The sequence below is a fragment of the Gallus gallus genome, chromosome 4 (assembly GCF_016699485.2).
Source record: "Gallus gallus isolate bGalGal1 chromosome 4, bGalGal1.mat.broiler.GRCg7b, whole genome shotgun sequence".
In the NCBI taxonomy this organism is placed as follows: Eukaryota; Metazoa; Chordata; class Aves; order Galliformes; family Phasianidae; genus Gallus; species Gallus gallus.
In genome coordinates, this window is record NC_052535.1 from 55,715,776 (window position 1) to 55,731,802 (window position 16,027).

General features: G+C 41.1%; 1 protein-coding gene and 1 long non-coding RNA gene across 4 annotated transcripts in view; one reads left to right on the forward strand and one right to left on the reverse strand.

Moving 5' to 3' along the window:
• NDST4 (N-deacetylase and N-sulfotransferase 4) overlaps positions 1-3,270 on the forward strand; it is a 160,661-nt gene extending 157,391 nt beyond the window's left edge. For both annotated transcript variants that reach the window (XM_040699341.2, XM_015276354.4), the window contains one exon: positions 2,794-3,270. The gene's annotated coding sequence lies outside the window, so the exon portion shown is untranslated. The remainder of the gene's footprint in view (positions 1-2,793) is intronic.
• Positions 1-16,027, reverse strand: part of LOC112532302 — a 154,182-nt gene that overhangs the window by 114,377 nt on the left and 23,778 nt on the right. The gene's annotated exons all lie outside the window — the stretch shown is intronic.

Sequence of the window (16,027 nt, forward strand, 5' to 3'; positions counted from 1 at the left end):
CCAGGTCCCTATCTCACATGAGGAACCAGCCCTGCCCTCCTTGGTCCCACACACGGCCCATGGAGTAGCATGGGGAAGCAGATGAGGTGCCACCAGCACAAAGTCTCTGTACAGCCCCTTGTGCTCCTCGTCTCCACCTCAACCCTCACATTTTCTGCACGAGAACCACAGCAGTCCTGCAAACGGCACAAGGTCAGGCATCTCCTGCTGCCACAGGGGTACAGCTTATCCAACATCACCAATCCAGTGCCTACATGCATCAAGGAAGACATGAATATACAGGAAAGCCTGAAAGACAAATGTTGTCTAATCTCATATTCGCTTTTAAATAGTGAAATGATATTCATGTCCCACAAGTGAGACATCTACTTCATTTCACAGGTGATAGGGGGAAATAACATTTCTAGGACTCATTTCACTTAATCTCAAAGTAGATATCTTAAATGAGTGAGATTAATCTTGCCTCTTCCTCGTCAATGATTATTAAAAGCAACTTGTTCAGAGGTAGAGCCCAGCTGAAGAAGTATAAAGTGAGGTGAGCTGAAATCGAAAATGTAAAACAAAATATAAAACATCTAAAAGTGACTCATTATCATTTAAAAGTTGAATTCATAATTAGTCCTCAATTACAAGCTAAAGAAACATGAAAGAAGATTCAGGATTTTTTCAAGGAAGTGAGGCAAATGCCATAAAATCCAGAACATCCTTTCTTGTTTTTAGCTTTTCATTTAGGACAAAAAAAAAAAAGGGGGTGGGGGGGATTTAATCTGTTCAGCTCTCAATTCTGTAATAGCATCATGTCCTTAAAATGCACTGGACTTTTTTATACCTCATTGTTATTTTTTCAGTTTGAATGGGCTCTGCATTACCCAGAGATCTCATGTTCCATTGAAAACTGACATTTGAAGTGACTTCATTATGTGTCACATAAAGATGAAATAACAGCATTTCAAAGTTTCATTCCTTCCACTTGTAATAGGACCCATCAACACAGAATTTCTCCAGATCAGCACATTATAGAGAAGCCTTTGTGAACTAGCTGTAAATGATCTCGATTTCTTTTATGCCTTTGATATCTCTGACCATGTAATTGTTGGGATTCTTAAAGACCAGCAAAACAAATGCAATAAAAATGAAACATTTATTCATGGCAAGGGGGCTGTAGCTCTGAAAGATAATGCTGGGCCTTCGTTCCTATTCATAAGCTGCAGGATTTGTCTCTGCAATTCTTCCATGAGGTGCAAGCTGTAAATCAAGCTGAGTTTTACATCCCAAAGGCCTGGAGGGCTGCAGTTATATCCCATTGCCCTGGAAATACTGATTCCTATATAGGTTTGAAGTAGTATTGCTGCACTAGGAACCTGACCTCCTGCCCACTGAGACCGGTAGGAGTCTTCCCATTAATTCCAGCAGACCCTGGCTGGCCCCAGGATCTGGTTTCGTCAAGCACAGTCTGTGTGACTGAAGTCTCACTTCACCCTATGACTGCTGGAAAGCCAACATTAGCTTGATTTCTATTACGGAGCGCAATTTCTTCCTATCATGTTACTCGATCAGTGCTGTGGCATAGATGGGGCTTCCCGACTTGCTACCAGACTTGTCGTGTCACTGCCACCACCTGTGCACCATCCCCCACCCCAGCACCCCAGGGGGTGGCACTGTCTGATCTCCTCCCGCAGCACAGGTCTCTATCTGCTCCCATCTCCTCCATCTCTGACCACGACAAAGAGAATACCTCAGAGGCTGACGCAGGTGTCAGGGTCTACAGCAGCAGTTTTGATAACTGAAGTAGGACTTTGGCCCTCAGAAAACCAAGCCTGCGTAATTGAGGCTCTTTTTGAGTGAGAAGCAATTAGAGTGGCATACAAAAACTTCTAAATTATGTATTGACCTCTCAAGGTCTGAAATAAAGTTGCCAGATTAACTGCTTATAGATGTTTTCTAATAAAACAAATTTTCTCTCTGATATGGAATCAGACTGCCAAGTGTCCCCAAAACAAATTAAGATGGTGACATAAATTCTTGGGGGAGGAAAATGTGGAGTAATGAAAGCACTGATGGGTCGAGGCTCTCTGATGTGATAAGGCAGCAAGGACATGCCCTGAATACGAAAGCAAAAGCTGAATATTTTCCCTCCTTCTTCCATGCTTATGTTAAATTCCGAGCCAGAGCAATGCATGAAAATTACATGACAGGCAGAGCCTGCTAGGAGATGGAATATTGCTCATCTCCTGACCCATCAGCCGAGAATGATTGGGGTGCAGGGTGTTTGCTTCAGCTGAGCTGGGCCGCCTTAAAGTTAGACATCAACTCCCAGCTCATCATTTAGTTTCCGACAGTAGCAAATTATTTTTATAATGGGTTTAAAATTGACTTTTATAATAGGTAAGCAAAATACCATAAAAACAGGCGCAACATAGGTATATAAATCAGCAGAGATTAAGTGTCCAATTGTATTGTATTTAAGTAAGATTAAGTTCACTACTGTTGTCGTGAGCAGCTTTGTTTGCACAGGCTATTTAACTTTGCCATTTCAGTTCTCACATTAAAGTGCTCTCTCTCTCTTGTCAGTAGATACTCTCTCTCTGAAAAGGCTAAAAACTCATACAGCCACCTCACTAGACTTGTCCTCATCAGTATTAGAACATGAAAATTAGCTTTAAGTGTTAGTCCATCCATCATTGTATTAGTTCATATATCTCTGGAACTGTTGCTTGAAAGATTTTATTTTAAGAAAAGCTTTTCTTCCAGGAAAATTCCTACATTGTCCTTATTTTCTCTTTTTTCTTCCAGTTCATCCTCTTAGTGCAACTGCAAAGGTGTGGACCTGCCTATGGATTTGTCTCCATCACTTTCCTATCTAGAAAAGCTACCAAAACCAAACGAGGACTTGCAAACAACACAGATTCTGAAGTGATCAGTGTTCCAGTGACTGGATAACTTTTATAAGACTTAATATCATTTCTGTAGTATTTCAAAACAAAGGACATTCTCTTGATAGAGTTGAGGAAAAACTTCACAGTCTTGCCCAAGCCTTTTCTTTATTCTTTTCTTTTTTGCCCCATGTGACGACAGCAAATCCAGATAAACAAGTACTTGGTGTTGAAAAAGAAATCAAAATGCATTTTAATCACTCGAAGTATTTTTGTTGGGGGGTGGCGAGGGTGGTCAAAGTCGATATTTGCTGGAATTGTTTTAAATAATTGATGTGCATACACCTTATTATTAGTTTTCTCACCTCTGCAGAATAAACACTTCTGATGGTGTATAGTGCAGAGAGCTTTTATTTCCTCGCTCCCACTTTCTGAGCCAACACCCGCTCTTTAATGACCTCAGCAGTGTATTTGGTGCTGAGTACTGACTCTGCACCTTCTCCCTCAGTAGCCTCGACACTTTGGGACACGCAGAGTTGTAGGCCCCGTTGCCTCCCTCCTGATCTCCCATTCCCTGACAGGCAGTATTAACTGAGTCAAGTCCCCCCCCACCCCCCAACGTATTATGATGCTTCTATTTTTTATTACACAATATTCATTTGTATTACAGATCTATATCAGAATGAGGTTAAATCATTACAGCCAAGAATTCTTAGTGCAAACCTTAAAGAATCAGAAACTATGTCTTGCTAGAGCCTTTTTTTGGTTAAGTGAATTAGAAGTGACACTGCAGACATCCTTATACCCGTCTGGCTTCTTTCTGGATCTGCTTGATGCTTTCAGACAAGGGAGATGGAGTAGGTAAAGTTTTCAAAATGTTTCTGGGCTTCAAGTCTGCTTTTCAAAAATGACTTTCAGGCCCTTAGAAACGGAGTGATTGGCTTTCTATTGTAATTATTTGTTAGCAATTGAGTCAGACAGCCAGGCTATTTCGAAAGCCTGCACAGACATTCGCCTGTCTGCTTCTTTGGATCCCAAATGCCTTTATACATCTAAATGAAGAGATTACCGAACAAATGCAGCTGTTTTTTCCTGTCACTCTGTTCTTTCCTAGCCACCTCTTATTTTTCCTATCTATTTCCCAGTGGGGAAACGAAGCCCTGTGGAAATCACTGCCAAAACCCGACAACAAACTGAACAACACTTGTATTTTTACCTAAAAGAAAAATCTTGTTTAGTAAATAGAGGAGTTCTTCCAATCAAAGCAGTATTTCTATTACATTTATTAATGCTTGCATTTCCCTTTCCAGCTTCTGGAATCACATTATTCCCTCCCAGCCAAAGAGAAACCTGGAAGCATTAAAAGCTCTGAGCTCAGGCTCTTTCTGCACGCAGTTCATGAGGAATGTAGAAGGCCATTTTTTTCATGTATGTAAATAACCACATTCCAGTTAGAAACTGATTTATAGAATTACAGAAATGAATTCTAGATGTAATTTATCCTCAAGTTCATGAAGAATTAACAATTTCCAACAGAAACCAGATTGATATTTGCATTTCAGTCCACTGCAGCTGTTAGGCTGGGGGGAAAAAAACACATCTGAAATATCTAAATACATTATATCTAAATAATTACAAAGCCATTTCTTCTTGATGCAGCTAAGTCTAATCAAACATGGGCTGGTTTTACAGCCCTCTTTCTTCTGGAAGAGGACTGTAACATGTTAATATACAAATCTGTTTTCACCATGGAAGGTCAACTAGGTTTATGAGCTGGTAGTTAGAATTACCCTGTGGTTTGGTTTGGTTTTCTTTTTTTTTTTTTTTTTTGGAGGTTATTTTCAGCCAGAGGAAGGTCAGCAGTGGGTGGAGGGGGATTCCTTAATCTGTCTAACTTGCAATTCCATAAAAACGCTGTGGGGGTTCAAAAAAGCTCTCTAATTTGGGAGATAATTGCTTGCCATTCAATTGACTTTGTACTTACTACTTCTCTAACTCTGCCGTCTCGCAGAACTTATCTGTAAGCCACATTCCCTGTTGAGTAATTTAACTTCCTTCCATAGTATGATTTAAATTACAAGAAAGAGCTGGGTATCTGAGAGGATGAGTTCTTACAGAACTTCCTGCAAGTCAGTTATTTATAGACATTTCCTTTAATATTGTTTGCTTCACCGTGTTTGCGGCCAAGGAATCATCTCTGTATTAATCTGCATGCCCTCTGAAGACACACAGTTCCCAGTAACATCGATGATGATTTGATATTCTCATCAAGGAGAGATTAGACTCACCAACAGAAAATGCTGTTTAACAATATTATAGTTACAGCACATCTTCCTTCAGAGCTTTGTGTAATCGCACCAAGTAAGCAAACGAAAATTTAAGATTTTATGAGCAATCTTGGCTAAGTAAAAAGCAAAAATCGCCTTTCAGTTACCCCATAATGACTAAAGGTTGGAGAAACCCTATGATTTTATTGACATGAAATTCTCCATGCATGAAGTTCAGTTTGAGCACCAGAGCCAAACTGACTACTGCCCAGATTCACTGCTAGGTAGGAAGCCCATGCCTTCCAGTGGCCTGAGGCACACCTCCTGCTGCACACCACAAACCCACAGTTTAAGAGGTTCTGCTTTTACCACTTCAGATGCATTCAGCAGTTTTGGTCTATGTTACCAAGTGATTACCCCCCATATGGTACCCAGGTATAAGAGGCACCAAAGCAGTTGCTGGTCACTTGTGTCTAAATCCATGAATTGAACTTGAGGTCCCTTCCAAGAGACACCGGAACCTCTGATGAGCTCAGCAGGACTAAGAAGGATGTTGGAATCCTATCAAGGTACCACACCTGCTGTACCACAGCTGGCAGTAAAACTCAGCATAAACTGTAGCAAGGGTGTTTTATACAGGAAAATAAAAATATGTATTGAGTCTTCACTTATTTGTTTACTGTGTGGATATACAGGGCTTATGAATATCATAAGTTTTCTGTCTTGGGTATATCTTGTTCTCTCTCCTGCTAAAGGACAGCTTCCTTGCTGTACTGCGGTCTGCTTTCACTGTTTCTTTATCTCTATCCATCTTCCTTGGGGCTGCATCTCAATATCAATATCTGCTGTTCTGCCTGTAATATTTCAATAGCAGCCATGTTTTTCTGTGCTAATTTCTTATGTTCCTAGCATTCATTGAGGAAAAAGATAACTCACAAGTAGGAGTAGGCACCATCTTCCATTTCATAAACTAAATGCATTTTAATTACTTTTGAATAACCTCACTGAGTGACATCACATGTACTAGGAGTGCGATGAGGTTTTCTTAGATATTGCTAGTTTTCTGCTTTATTCCTACATTTTCATTCAAGTGCCCAGCTCTGATTCAGGGAACTACTCAGTTATAAAGCAGGACAGCATTGGATGGCACCTTGTGTATATCTGCCATCGTTAAGTTGGGAGCTGAATTTAAATTACAAACTGCCATCATAAGCAGGAAGAACATTTTTATGGATCCTAGTTCATCCTATGCAGACTTCATCTATTTCCAGTAACTGCAACACTGAACATACTGAAATTTTTCAGTATGCTGCTTGGAAGCATACTGCTTGGAAGAGGAGGGAGTTGAGCCTGGAGACTTAATTCCCTTCAATCTTCTTAAAAGACATGATCCAACAACTCAAGATAAAAATATTTTCAGCTTAGGGAGATATAGGGAGGAAATCCAAAGCAGCTGGGACAATCAGAATGGACAACACCCTCGCTTAACACTAAAACTCATTTTACCAAAGGTTAAATGCACAGCCAGGAAGCCACTTCTTCCCCCTCTTGTTACAAGACCTGGTTGAAGATGAGATTTCAGGTCTTGCCTGGATCATTGTGAGAAGCTGTAAGAACAACAACCATGTTGTAGTGGTGTTTCCTAACCCTACTTTATAAGAAGCAGTGCCCTTATACACGGGGCCAGCTCAGATTTTTTTTTTTTTATAAAGATGTTTTATATTGATGACATCTTGCAACAGCATTTTTTTCTCTGACATGGAAAACTTTTATATGAAGGAGGATATTTACGACTACAGAAGCCTGCTCAGCAGCTGAAAGTTTTAGTGCAGATCCTAAATCACCACTTCTGTAGCGCTGTAGCTAATTTTTTTTTTCCAGCATTGCTCTGCAATTTTCATGCACTTTTGCTAAAGTTTCTGCATATTCGCATAATGAAGTCAACTACCTATCACACAATAAAGTCAACCATCCAAAGCATCCAAAATGAATCAAACTCCTCAGTAACAAATGCAGTATCTCCACTTTTCAAAAGTGTTCAGCATGCAGCTCCTCAGTGGGCTGATATTTCGTCATTGGGCTGCCTTTGGCACAGGGAATGTGGCCACTTCATCTTCATGGTCACATAGAGATAATGATGGTGACCTCAACAGTTGCATCCAGACCAAGTCCATAGGAAGGGCATGCACAGCAAGCAGCCACCATCCCCCAGAAAAGAACGGTGAATGAACTTGCTCTTCTGCTGCAACCAGTGTGAGAAAGTACACATCCTCTGAACCCCAAAATGAACACCTTCACACCCTGGACTGGCTCATATGGCAATGCTGATCCCCAGGACCTCCCAGCCCAGTGAGGTTATATTCCCTTCAGCTGGTCTCTCATTGCATCACTGTTGGTAACACATTGATTCAGTAAGTGAACCTAGAACAGAAGTGTAAATTAGAAAAATGCTAGAATCACTTGGTGATTCAGAAAAAGATTTATTTTAAAGGAAAATACTAGAGAGTGAATTGTATATTTTCTTGTAATCTTCAGTTGTGTTAATAAAGTTTGTGCAAAAATCTTGCTTGCTTTACATTTCTGACTTGCCTGAAAACTAGATCTGTTAGAAACAGACAGGAAACTACATGCTACGAGATCCCTCATCCTTCTCTCTGCAGTCAGATTGCCAATACATCTGAAGGTTCCCAGGATTTCCAGTCCTTATTTGGAACAGATGTTGTCAACAGTCCTGGATGGTTTCAATCACAATTTGTTCTCATTTGTCTTAGACACTACAAAGACTCCTAACACAGACCTCTCCATGCCATCTTTGTTGCATTTTTACACTCTTCCTCTGTAAAATTGATTTTTGGCCCCCAGAATATTAAGCTCTAAGGAGAGCTAAGTGAAGCGTTTACCAAAAGCCCACTCTTCATTCTGTATTTCCTTGTTTTCTGTAAGACATAACTGACCAAACACTGAGTATTAAAGTAGAATTATCCTTTTCAGACCTGCCTTTTCCATGGCCCTATTTAATACTGGCACATTAAGCACATTTTTATTTTACTCATTAAACAATAAGAATTCTGGATACTTAATAGTGACACAATGAAGACACTAAAATTCCGTAATGTGCAATAAAACTACTTTCATAGATGTTTAACCCCGAGTATATCCATTTTCTGGTTTTCTTCCAATGCATTTTTTTTCCAATCTTGACTTTTTGATTACAGAACTTAGAGCCAAATTAAAATTATTCATTTGTCCATAGATAACTCCATTTCATTTTGGCTGCCTTTTCCTTTTGCCACTTGTTATCTTAATAATTTATTCCTTCATAACTTTCTTGTTTTTCCAATAAAAACCCAAATGTGAAGAGGAAAATGCTATTGTTTTCTGTGTCTGGGTTACAGAAATCTGTCCTACAGTGGCTAAATTGCTACCAGACAGTTTTACTCACAGAGGCTAAACACTGCAGGAGAGTAAGAAAACCAGAAGATTCAGTTTGAGCTAGTTGCTCCATTTCCTGCATCACTAATAATAATCACCACTGTTAAATGCATGTTAATGAAGAGATCACAGTGACAGCAAGAAGCATTGAAAAGCATAACGAGGGAGAAATGGCCAATGTCCTGAAACAGAAAGCCCTTCTTGGAGAAGATTTAATGTATGGTAAAGAAAATTTCGTGAATTCCAGCAAAACATCTCCTTAAAACCAAGCCCCACAATTGCTATGTTCAAGTCAGTTTATAAGACCTGCAACATGTGGTGTATCCCAAACAAAGAAAAGGAAGTCAAGCATATCGAAGTCTCTCCTCACTGCAAGTCTATCCATTGTGAACTCTGTTAGAGTGTTAAGCGTGTCTAACTCAGCAGAGGCAAGGAATTATTATTTCAGCAGATGAGAGTAGGATTGGTGGCAGCATGAAGTAGAAGTCTTTAGAGGGAACTTCGTAGCAGTCAAAATTGATGTTCTACCTTAAGAGGAACTTCTACAGGGACAGGATCAGAGAGCAAGTGCCCTATTGTTCAATACTCTAGCAGTACTTAAGGAAGGAACTAGTCCTGGAACCGAGGCAGCCTGCTGGAAGGAAAACCAAAAAGACCGAATTTCACCAGGGATTTCGCTTGCAGCACAAAGCTCTCAGGGACAGCAGTATGCAACACCTGACAAGGAGGAGGCAGAAGCTTGCAGAAGTGACTACAGATTTACTGGGAAAGTCAAAACTTATTTTCTCCAGCAAGCTTCACCCTGATCAGCGTGAAACCTGTGCTACTTATGCCATTCCTCAGTTAGCTCACTGAATAGCACCATCACTCATCGGCTTCCGAAAACAAGCAAAGCCCATGGGAATCTAAATCTGATTTCAGAAGCGTTTCCCTGAAGCTGGAATCATTCAGGATATAAAAGCATAATCCTATTACAGTGGCAGAGTTTAAACTCTCTCTGAGCCACCAGAACAAAGATTACAGCCAGCATAACAACCAGATCCCTGCAGCACAGCAGTCAGACCCAGCTGGAAATGCCACGGTGGAGCCTGCTGGATACCTGTGGGTACAGCTGGGGTGGAGGAGGACCATGGTCAATTCTGCATCTCTACCACAGGAAGGAGAAAACAAGGATCAAAGGAAAAAACTGCGTTATTCACAAAAATATCAATTCACCACTTTAGTGTTAATGCACTGAAGTCCTTTGGCTGATCCCATGAAGCTGGATGACTCAAGGGTCTTGAGTCACAGGCCATGCAGAAAAATCCACTCTGATGAATAGAGTTGAACAGAATAAATGGAAAATAAGGCAATCAGAACCAAAAACAACTGCATCTACTTGGAACAGCAAGGAATTTTGTCAACTACCTGAGCTAAAAGTTATTGGATAGTAAGTTAAAAACAAATAGCACAGACCTCAAAGTGAGTATTGTGTCTCACAAAGCAGCCACAATTACACACGCAATGCCAAAAAGCACATTCTTTACTTTGTTCCCTTGCAGCATTTCTTGTAGGTGGATAATAAACGAGCCAGACTCTAATTGTATAATTGACTTAGAATAATAGAATGCTATCTAGCGCACAGCTCTGGCAAAAATTCTTTGAAAATACTTGACCCGAACTCCTTCCTACGCTGCATTAGCTACCGTTTTTCTCGAGAAAGCAGTCTGAACATTTTAGTATGAGTTTGTGAAATAAATGCACAATCTCTCTAAAAATCTGTGTACTTTTTCTGATGCATTCACATCACTCTGAACATTAGGTGGACAAAAAGCAATGGAAACACCACATTTAAGAGGCACATAAACATCCTTACATGCAGTTAATGCTATGGGTTTCACTTTGTACAAGGCATTATTGTAAAACCTATGAAGAAAGGTTGAGGGAACTGGGCTTGTTTAGCTTGGTGAAGAGAAGGCTCCAGGGAGACCTCACTGTAGCCTTCCAGTACTTGAAAGGAATGTATAAACAGGAGGGGGGGACGTCTTTTTATGAGGGTGGATAGTGATAGGATAAGGGGGAATGGTTTTAAACTAAGACAGGGGAGGTTTAGGTTAGATATTAGGAGCAAGTTTTTCACACAGAAGGTGGTGACACACAGGAACAGGTTGCCCAAGGAGGTTGTGGATGCCCCATCCCTGGAGGCATTCAAGGCCAGGCTGGATGTGGCTCTGGGCAGCCTGGTCTGGTGGTTGGTGACCCTGCACATAGCAGGGGGATGAAACTCAATGATCATTGTGGTCCTTTTCAACCCAGGCCATTCTATGATTCTATGACATTATTCTATGAAAACAATAATCAATATTGTCCATAAAGCACTGAACCTATGTGAACACCAGGCAAGATTTTTCCCTGCTGTAACTCTACAAGACTTCAGTGTAGTCACACAATACGTAAATCTGGACAAATGTTTCTGAAAAGATGCAAAAAAGAAAAAAAAAAAGTGGTCAAAGGCATAAACTCATCACTAATCACAAAATGCTACTATTAAAAGAAAATGGGGAGGTAGGAGGAAGCTTTGCCAAGACGTAAGTTAGAATTTAGCCAGATTTAGCCAGAAATTAGCACAGCATTGAAGTTGTTTTCTTTTCGCCTCTGAATTTATCACAAATGTTTGACAGCAGATTTCCAGAATAACTTTTTATTTTGTTAGATTTGTGATGATTTGTTCTATACATAAGGAAAGAATAGAAACTAGTATATATTTTTTTGCTCTCAAAAATCAAAAATGCGGAGGCAAACACGAGATAGTCGTTATGTTTATATGAGAGCAGCTGCAGGCTTCCTAAACTTTTGAAAATCTGGTTACACAAAAAATAAAAATAAAAAGATGCTAATTTTCAAATTTCAACCATTGCAATTGGAGAGGGGCATTTCTTAAGCAGCTCATGTACTACTGAGCTGGTACTACTCATGTACTACTCCTCTTCCTACTGAAGAGGAAAAACGAAAATCACCTCTAATGTATGAAATGGGCTGTAAGAAGACACTTTTGAGATGTTTGATTGTGCCCATATTATTGTATACTACTGCTGGCTGTTACTGTCATAACTAACAATATGAAATAGATTAAATTTATGGGAAGAAAATGAAGAAACCAGACTTCTTTTCGATTGATACAGTGGAAACCCTATCATGTCCGGCTTCTTCAGAAGGGACTACATGGATCCCGAGGCTCTGCCACTCAAGCACCCTGTCAGCTTCTGGCTCTTGTTCGTTGGTGTCAGCGTGCCCAGGTTTGCTGAATTCTCAGGTGCGCCTCCACTGGTAGGTCTAAAGAGTGAAACCAGGTCAAATGATGTACAGCACTAATTTTAAACCATTTTGGAAGGCAGCACCATCTGACACAGGTCTCAAAGGAACTTTTTCCAATCTTCTGGCAATGCAGATGGGACCACTCTCTTGGCACATTTCACAGTGTTAGAATAAAGTTCACCTGCCAGGAGCCTTACAGGTGCTGAGCTGGAGAGGTTAAAAATAAGATTCCTCCAGATGCAAAGTTCCCTTGAGTGTCAGCCTTAATTTCACTACCAGCCTAGCAGCAAAGGAGGCACTTTTAATTAAGTGCAAGACAAGTATGGAAAACTGAGTTCAAGAAACAAGGAGGAATAGGATTATTATAATCCAATGAGACATAATTAAATGCAGAAATCAAAGGCTCTAACAAGTTCTGTGACACTAAGAGTCTTCAAGTGGGTATTTGCACTTTAATCTGACACATTGCAGCTTCTTCAAAAAAAGAAAAGCTTTTTAAGAAGGAATGAAATGATTACAAAGCCATTCGTAAATCATTAAGAAAATACAAAGTGAGCAAAAATCTATAAATGAACATTACAGCAAAGGCCTGTTCCTCACACACAAAAAAAATGTAAAATCTGACAGCACTCATGAAGATACTATTTTTAAATCTATATTCCTATGTGTGTTTTAATAATCTCAGTGTACAAGCATCAGAGAACAGAAGGAAGAAGCACAACTTTGCTTTAATTCATTCACTTCCATTTACAAATCATTCTGATTGGCCTTGTGGATTCAGTGACATATAGGCTCCCAGACCTCATTCAAAGTCTGCTTTAAGTCAATAAAACTTTGCTGACACTGGGTCAGATCCACCACAATACGTCTTCAGGTCCGGCTCTACTGTTCCACATCCAGAGTTAGACTTCTGTGAGAAAGTGATAACAGCCCCCCATCCCAAATGTTCCCACCCCATCCCCACTCCACTACTTACAGATACTTTCAGGATTTGCAGTCAGTCTTAAAATACAGTTAAACAGGAGAGACGGGTTCTTGCATGTGTTTTGGTACTGCCGTGATGTGCAATACCAATTAGGATCCAGCATAATTTCACTTGCCTTCCTGACCACCCCTGCATAGACTAAAAGTTTTGTCTCCTTCTCTGCTTCCAATAGGCTGTTATCATTGCAGTGGGTGCCAGTATGGGCCAGATTCTGTGTAAGAACATCTTTGTCTTCAATAAGCCATGCATGAAACCATCTCACAATCAGTCACAAACATTCAACTCACATATCTTCAGCCTTGTGATACAGTTATCAGCTAATAGAACCAGGGAGGCAAAATAAAAAAGGAACAGCTAATACTGCATAGTACAGAGATAAGGTGAAGGCTAGTGCACAAACCACAGGGATTAAATTTAAATATTATTTCCTTGTGTTCACCTTTTATTGTCTACTCTTACTTTTTGAAGAAACATAGTTATGATCTTTTTCCTGAGACTACTCTGATTGTAAAGTTTAATTATGGCTACTGCTGGAAAAAAAGATTAATGAATACGTAGTCCAAAATGCATTGTAACAAAAATATGAATGTCTGTAAAAAGGTAGTTTCTAACTTTATGCTTTTCTGAGCAGAAACAGCTCTCAGGATACTTCAGCTGCTTTTATTCCCTGATAAAACAGACAATTTATTTTTAGTTGCTGAATTGGTCAGATTGGGGAATACGAAGAGGCCATGAAAGAGCAACACACTGCACTGGGAACAGAGACGATAAAGTTTCAAGGAGGCATCCATGATACAAGATAATGTTATTTCAAGTGGTCTGCGCTGCAGATCCAGCTCCTTTTCGAGTCTTACCATCCTGACAAAATACACATTTTTTAAATTCTTGTTTTGCAAGGGGGTGAGAAAAAGTTAAGGTTCTATTGCTGCTCATTTCTCACCAAATGCAGTCCCCATATAAAGCACAAAACAGACAGGACCCTCATTCAGCTGTGGGAGAAGGATTCTCCAATGAGAAGGAAAAATGTTTGCTATTCTGAAGAGTTCAACAGAGCTTTAGTATTTAGTCATATTGTCATTTAAAGCATAATGGTGCAAGTTCATCTTTCTCTCGTGGATGTGATTCAGTGGATGCCATTATCTCACATACCAGCATACAGGAACTTCTTTATTACATATCCAGAACCACGCAAATGGCCTGGTGTCCGTCCCTCCAAGCCAGCTATCTCACTCACATTCATACCTTGGACAAAAGCCTAGCCCAAGACTGCCACCAAGAGCTGTGCTTCTGCAAAGACAAGTTGAGGGACTGCCTGTTAAGCAGAGTACTTGGAACAAAGAAAGAAATGAGTGGTAACAGCCTCAGGTTGCACGGGGGAGGCTCTGGTTGGATATTAAGAAAAAATTGTCCTCTGAAAGAGTGGTTGGGCACCAGCACAAGCTGCCCAGGGAAGTGGTAAAGTCATCATCCCTGGAGGTGTTCAAGAACTGTGTGGCACTGAGGGACATAACTAGTGGGCAGTATTGGTGGTAGGTGGATTGTTGGACAAGATGATCTTAGAGGTCTTTTCCAACCTTAATGATTTTATGAAACTCTGGACTCTTGCACCTGCAGATACATTATGTGCCTCAGCTCCAACTTTTTTCCAGCTTTTGGGTGGGGACTGGGGGGCGCAAAGTGGGAGGAGTTGGGGGTTTGGCATAGCAGCTTCTCTTCCATATAGGGTAGAGAACCGAGGTGACAGTTTCAGAGCAGTGGAGTCTCCTGGTGGAGTCCCCAGTCGGGGCACCAGGGCCGAAAGGGACAAAGTTTGCCTTTACACTCCCCAGGTGTCCTCAGCCCACCTTGCTGCCCACATGCACCCCTACCTCCTGCAGGAGAATCTGTGTCCTTAAAATACAGATTTTTTCCCTCAGAGCCGCATTTGACCACTCCCAGCTGGCACTCAGAGTTGTTCACAGGGCCAGGGAGGGCGATTCGAAATGCATTCACTGTGTGCCCACAGGGAGAAAGGCTGAATGTATATGAGAAGAGTAATCAACAGTAATTCTTCAGGAGTCCATCATTAAATTTGTCATTAAACAGAGTCCACTGCTACCTGCCTGCCCAGACACCGGCGGCAAGTTGTGCACACCACGTAATGGCATTTTGATAGACTGTCTTTCCTGCAGCCTTCCTGAGATTGGACTGCATAATTTACACCACCAGCATAACATTGCCTCACTGTTATTTGAGCAGCGAGATCCTTGTCCCACTGTGATTAGACTGTGATTAATTGGATGCTTGCCTGCAGAGTCAGAGTACAGTGATGGGGACAATTGCCAAGCGGCTGGGACACGGCACAGAGCTTGCCATCCTTAGCTAGCCAGTCTGGGTGTTTGTGCTGATTCATCCTCCCTCCTGCACAGTGAGAAAAAAGCAACCACGGTATTTAAGGATTTATGGTGTTAAGAAGGACAGGGTGATGTCCCCAGACCAGCTGAACCCCCCTGCCCAGGGACATTCCCTGAGCCCACCTGCCCGGGTGCCCAGCAGCATTACCCTTCAGAGCCCAAACGCTCACACCAAGAAGCTGCCAGCCTCAAAGTTGTTCCTAAACCTTACAGCAGGCAGAAGAGATGAGCTCCTGGGGGCATGTAAAGCCCCTGCTTCTGGTTCCACACCATCTACTGTGTCCCTGGGTAGCGCCACTGTGGACATAAGCATCTGTCACAGTTCGGTTATGGGATGAGGGTTTAATGGGCAGAAAGGAAATCCACAGGAATTCATCATCATCCTTCTCATAGCAGCTAGCAATCAATATACCTGAAGAAGGGTTGCATATTGATCTCTAAGGTTGTGTATCCTTGTGCTAGCATCAACACTATATACAAGGATCTAGGGTGGTGTATAAACAGAAAATGAAAGGTGATATGTCTGTGGCGACGTATTGATTAACTAGCTATAAAACTGTTTTGGAAGAGTGATCTCTAGGTGCCTGTCCTTTGTTTATGTCAAAGGCACGATTCTTTGGTTGGAAGCACCTTTGATAACCACGGGGGTCTGTTATTTAGGGAAAACACAGCCTGGGAATAAATAGCGTGGCTCATTTTAGAAAAAATCTGTTTGGTATTCAGTGAGCTCTCTCAAGCTTTGTTTGGAGGGTGAGATTCATTCTGTCTCTGACAGCGGGGAAT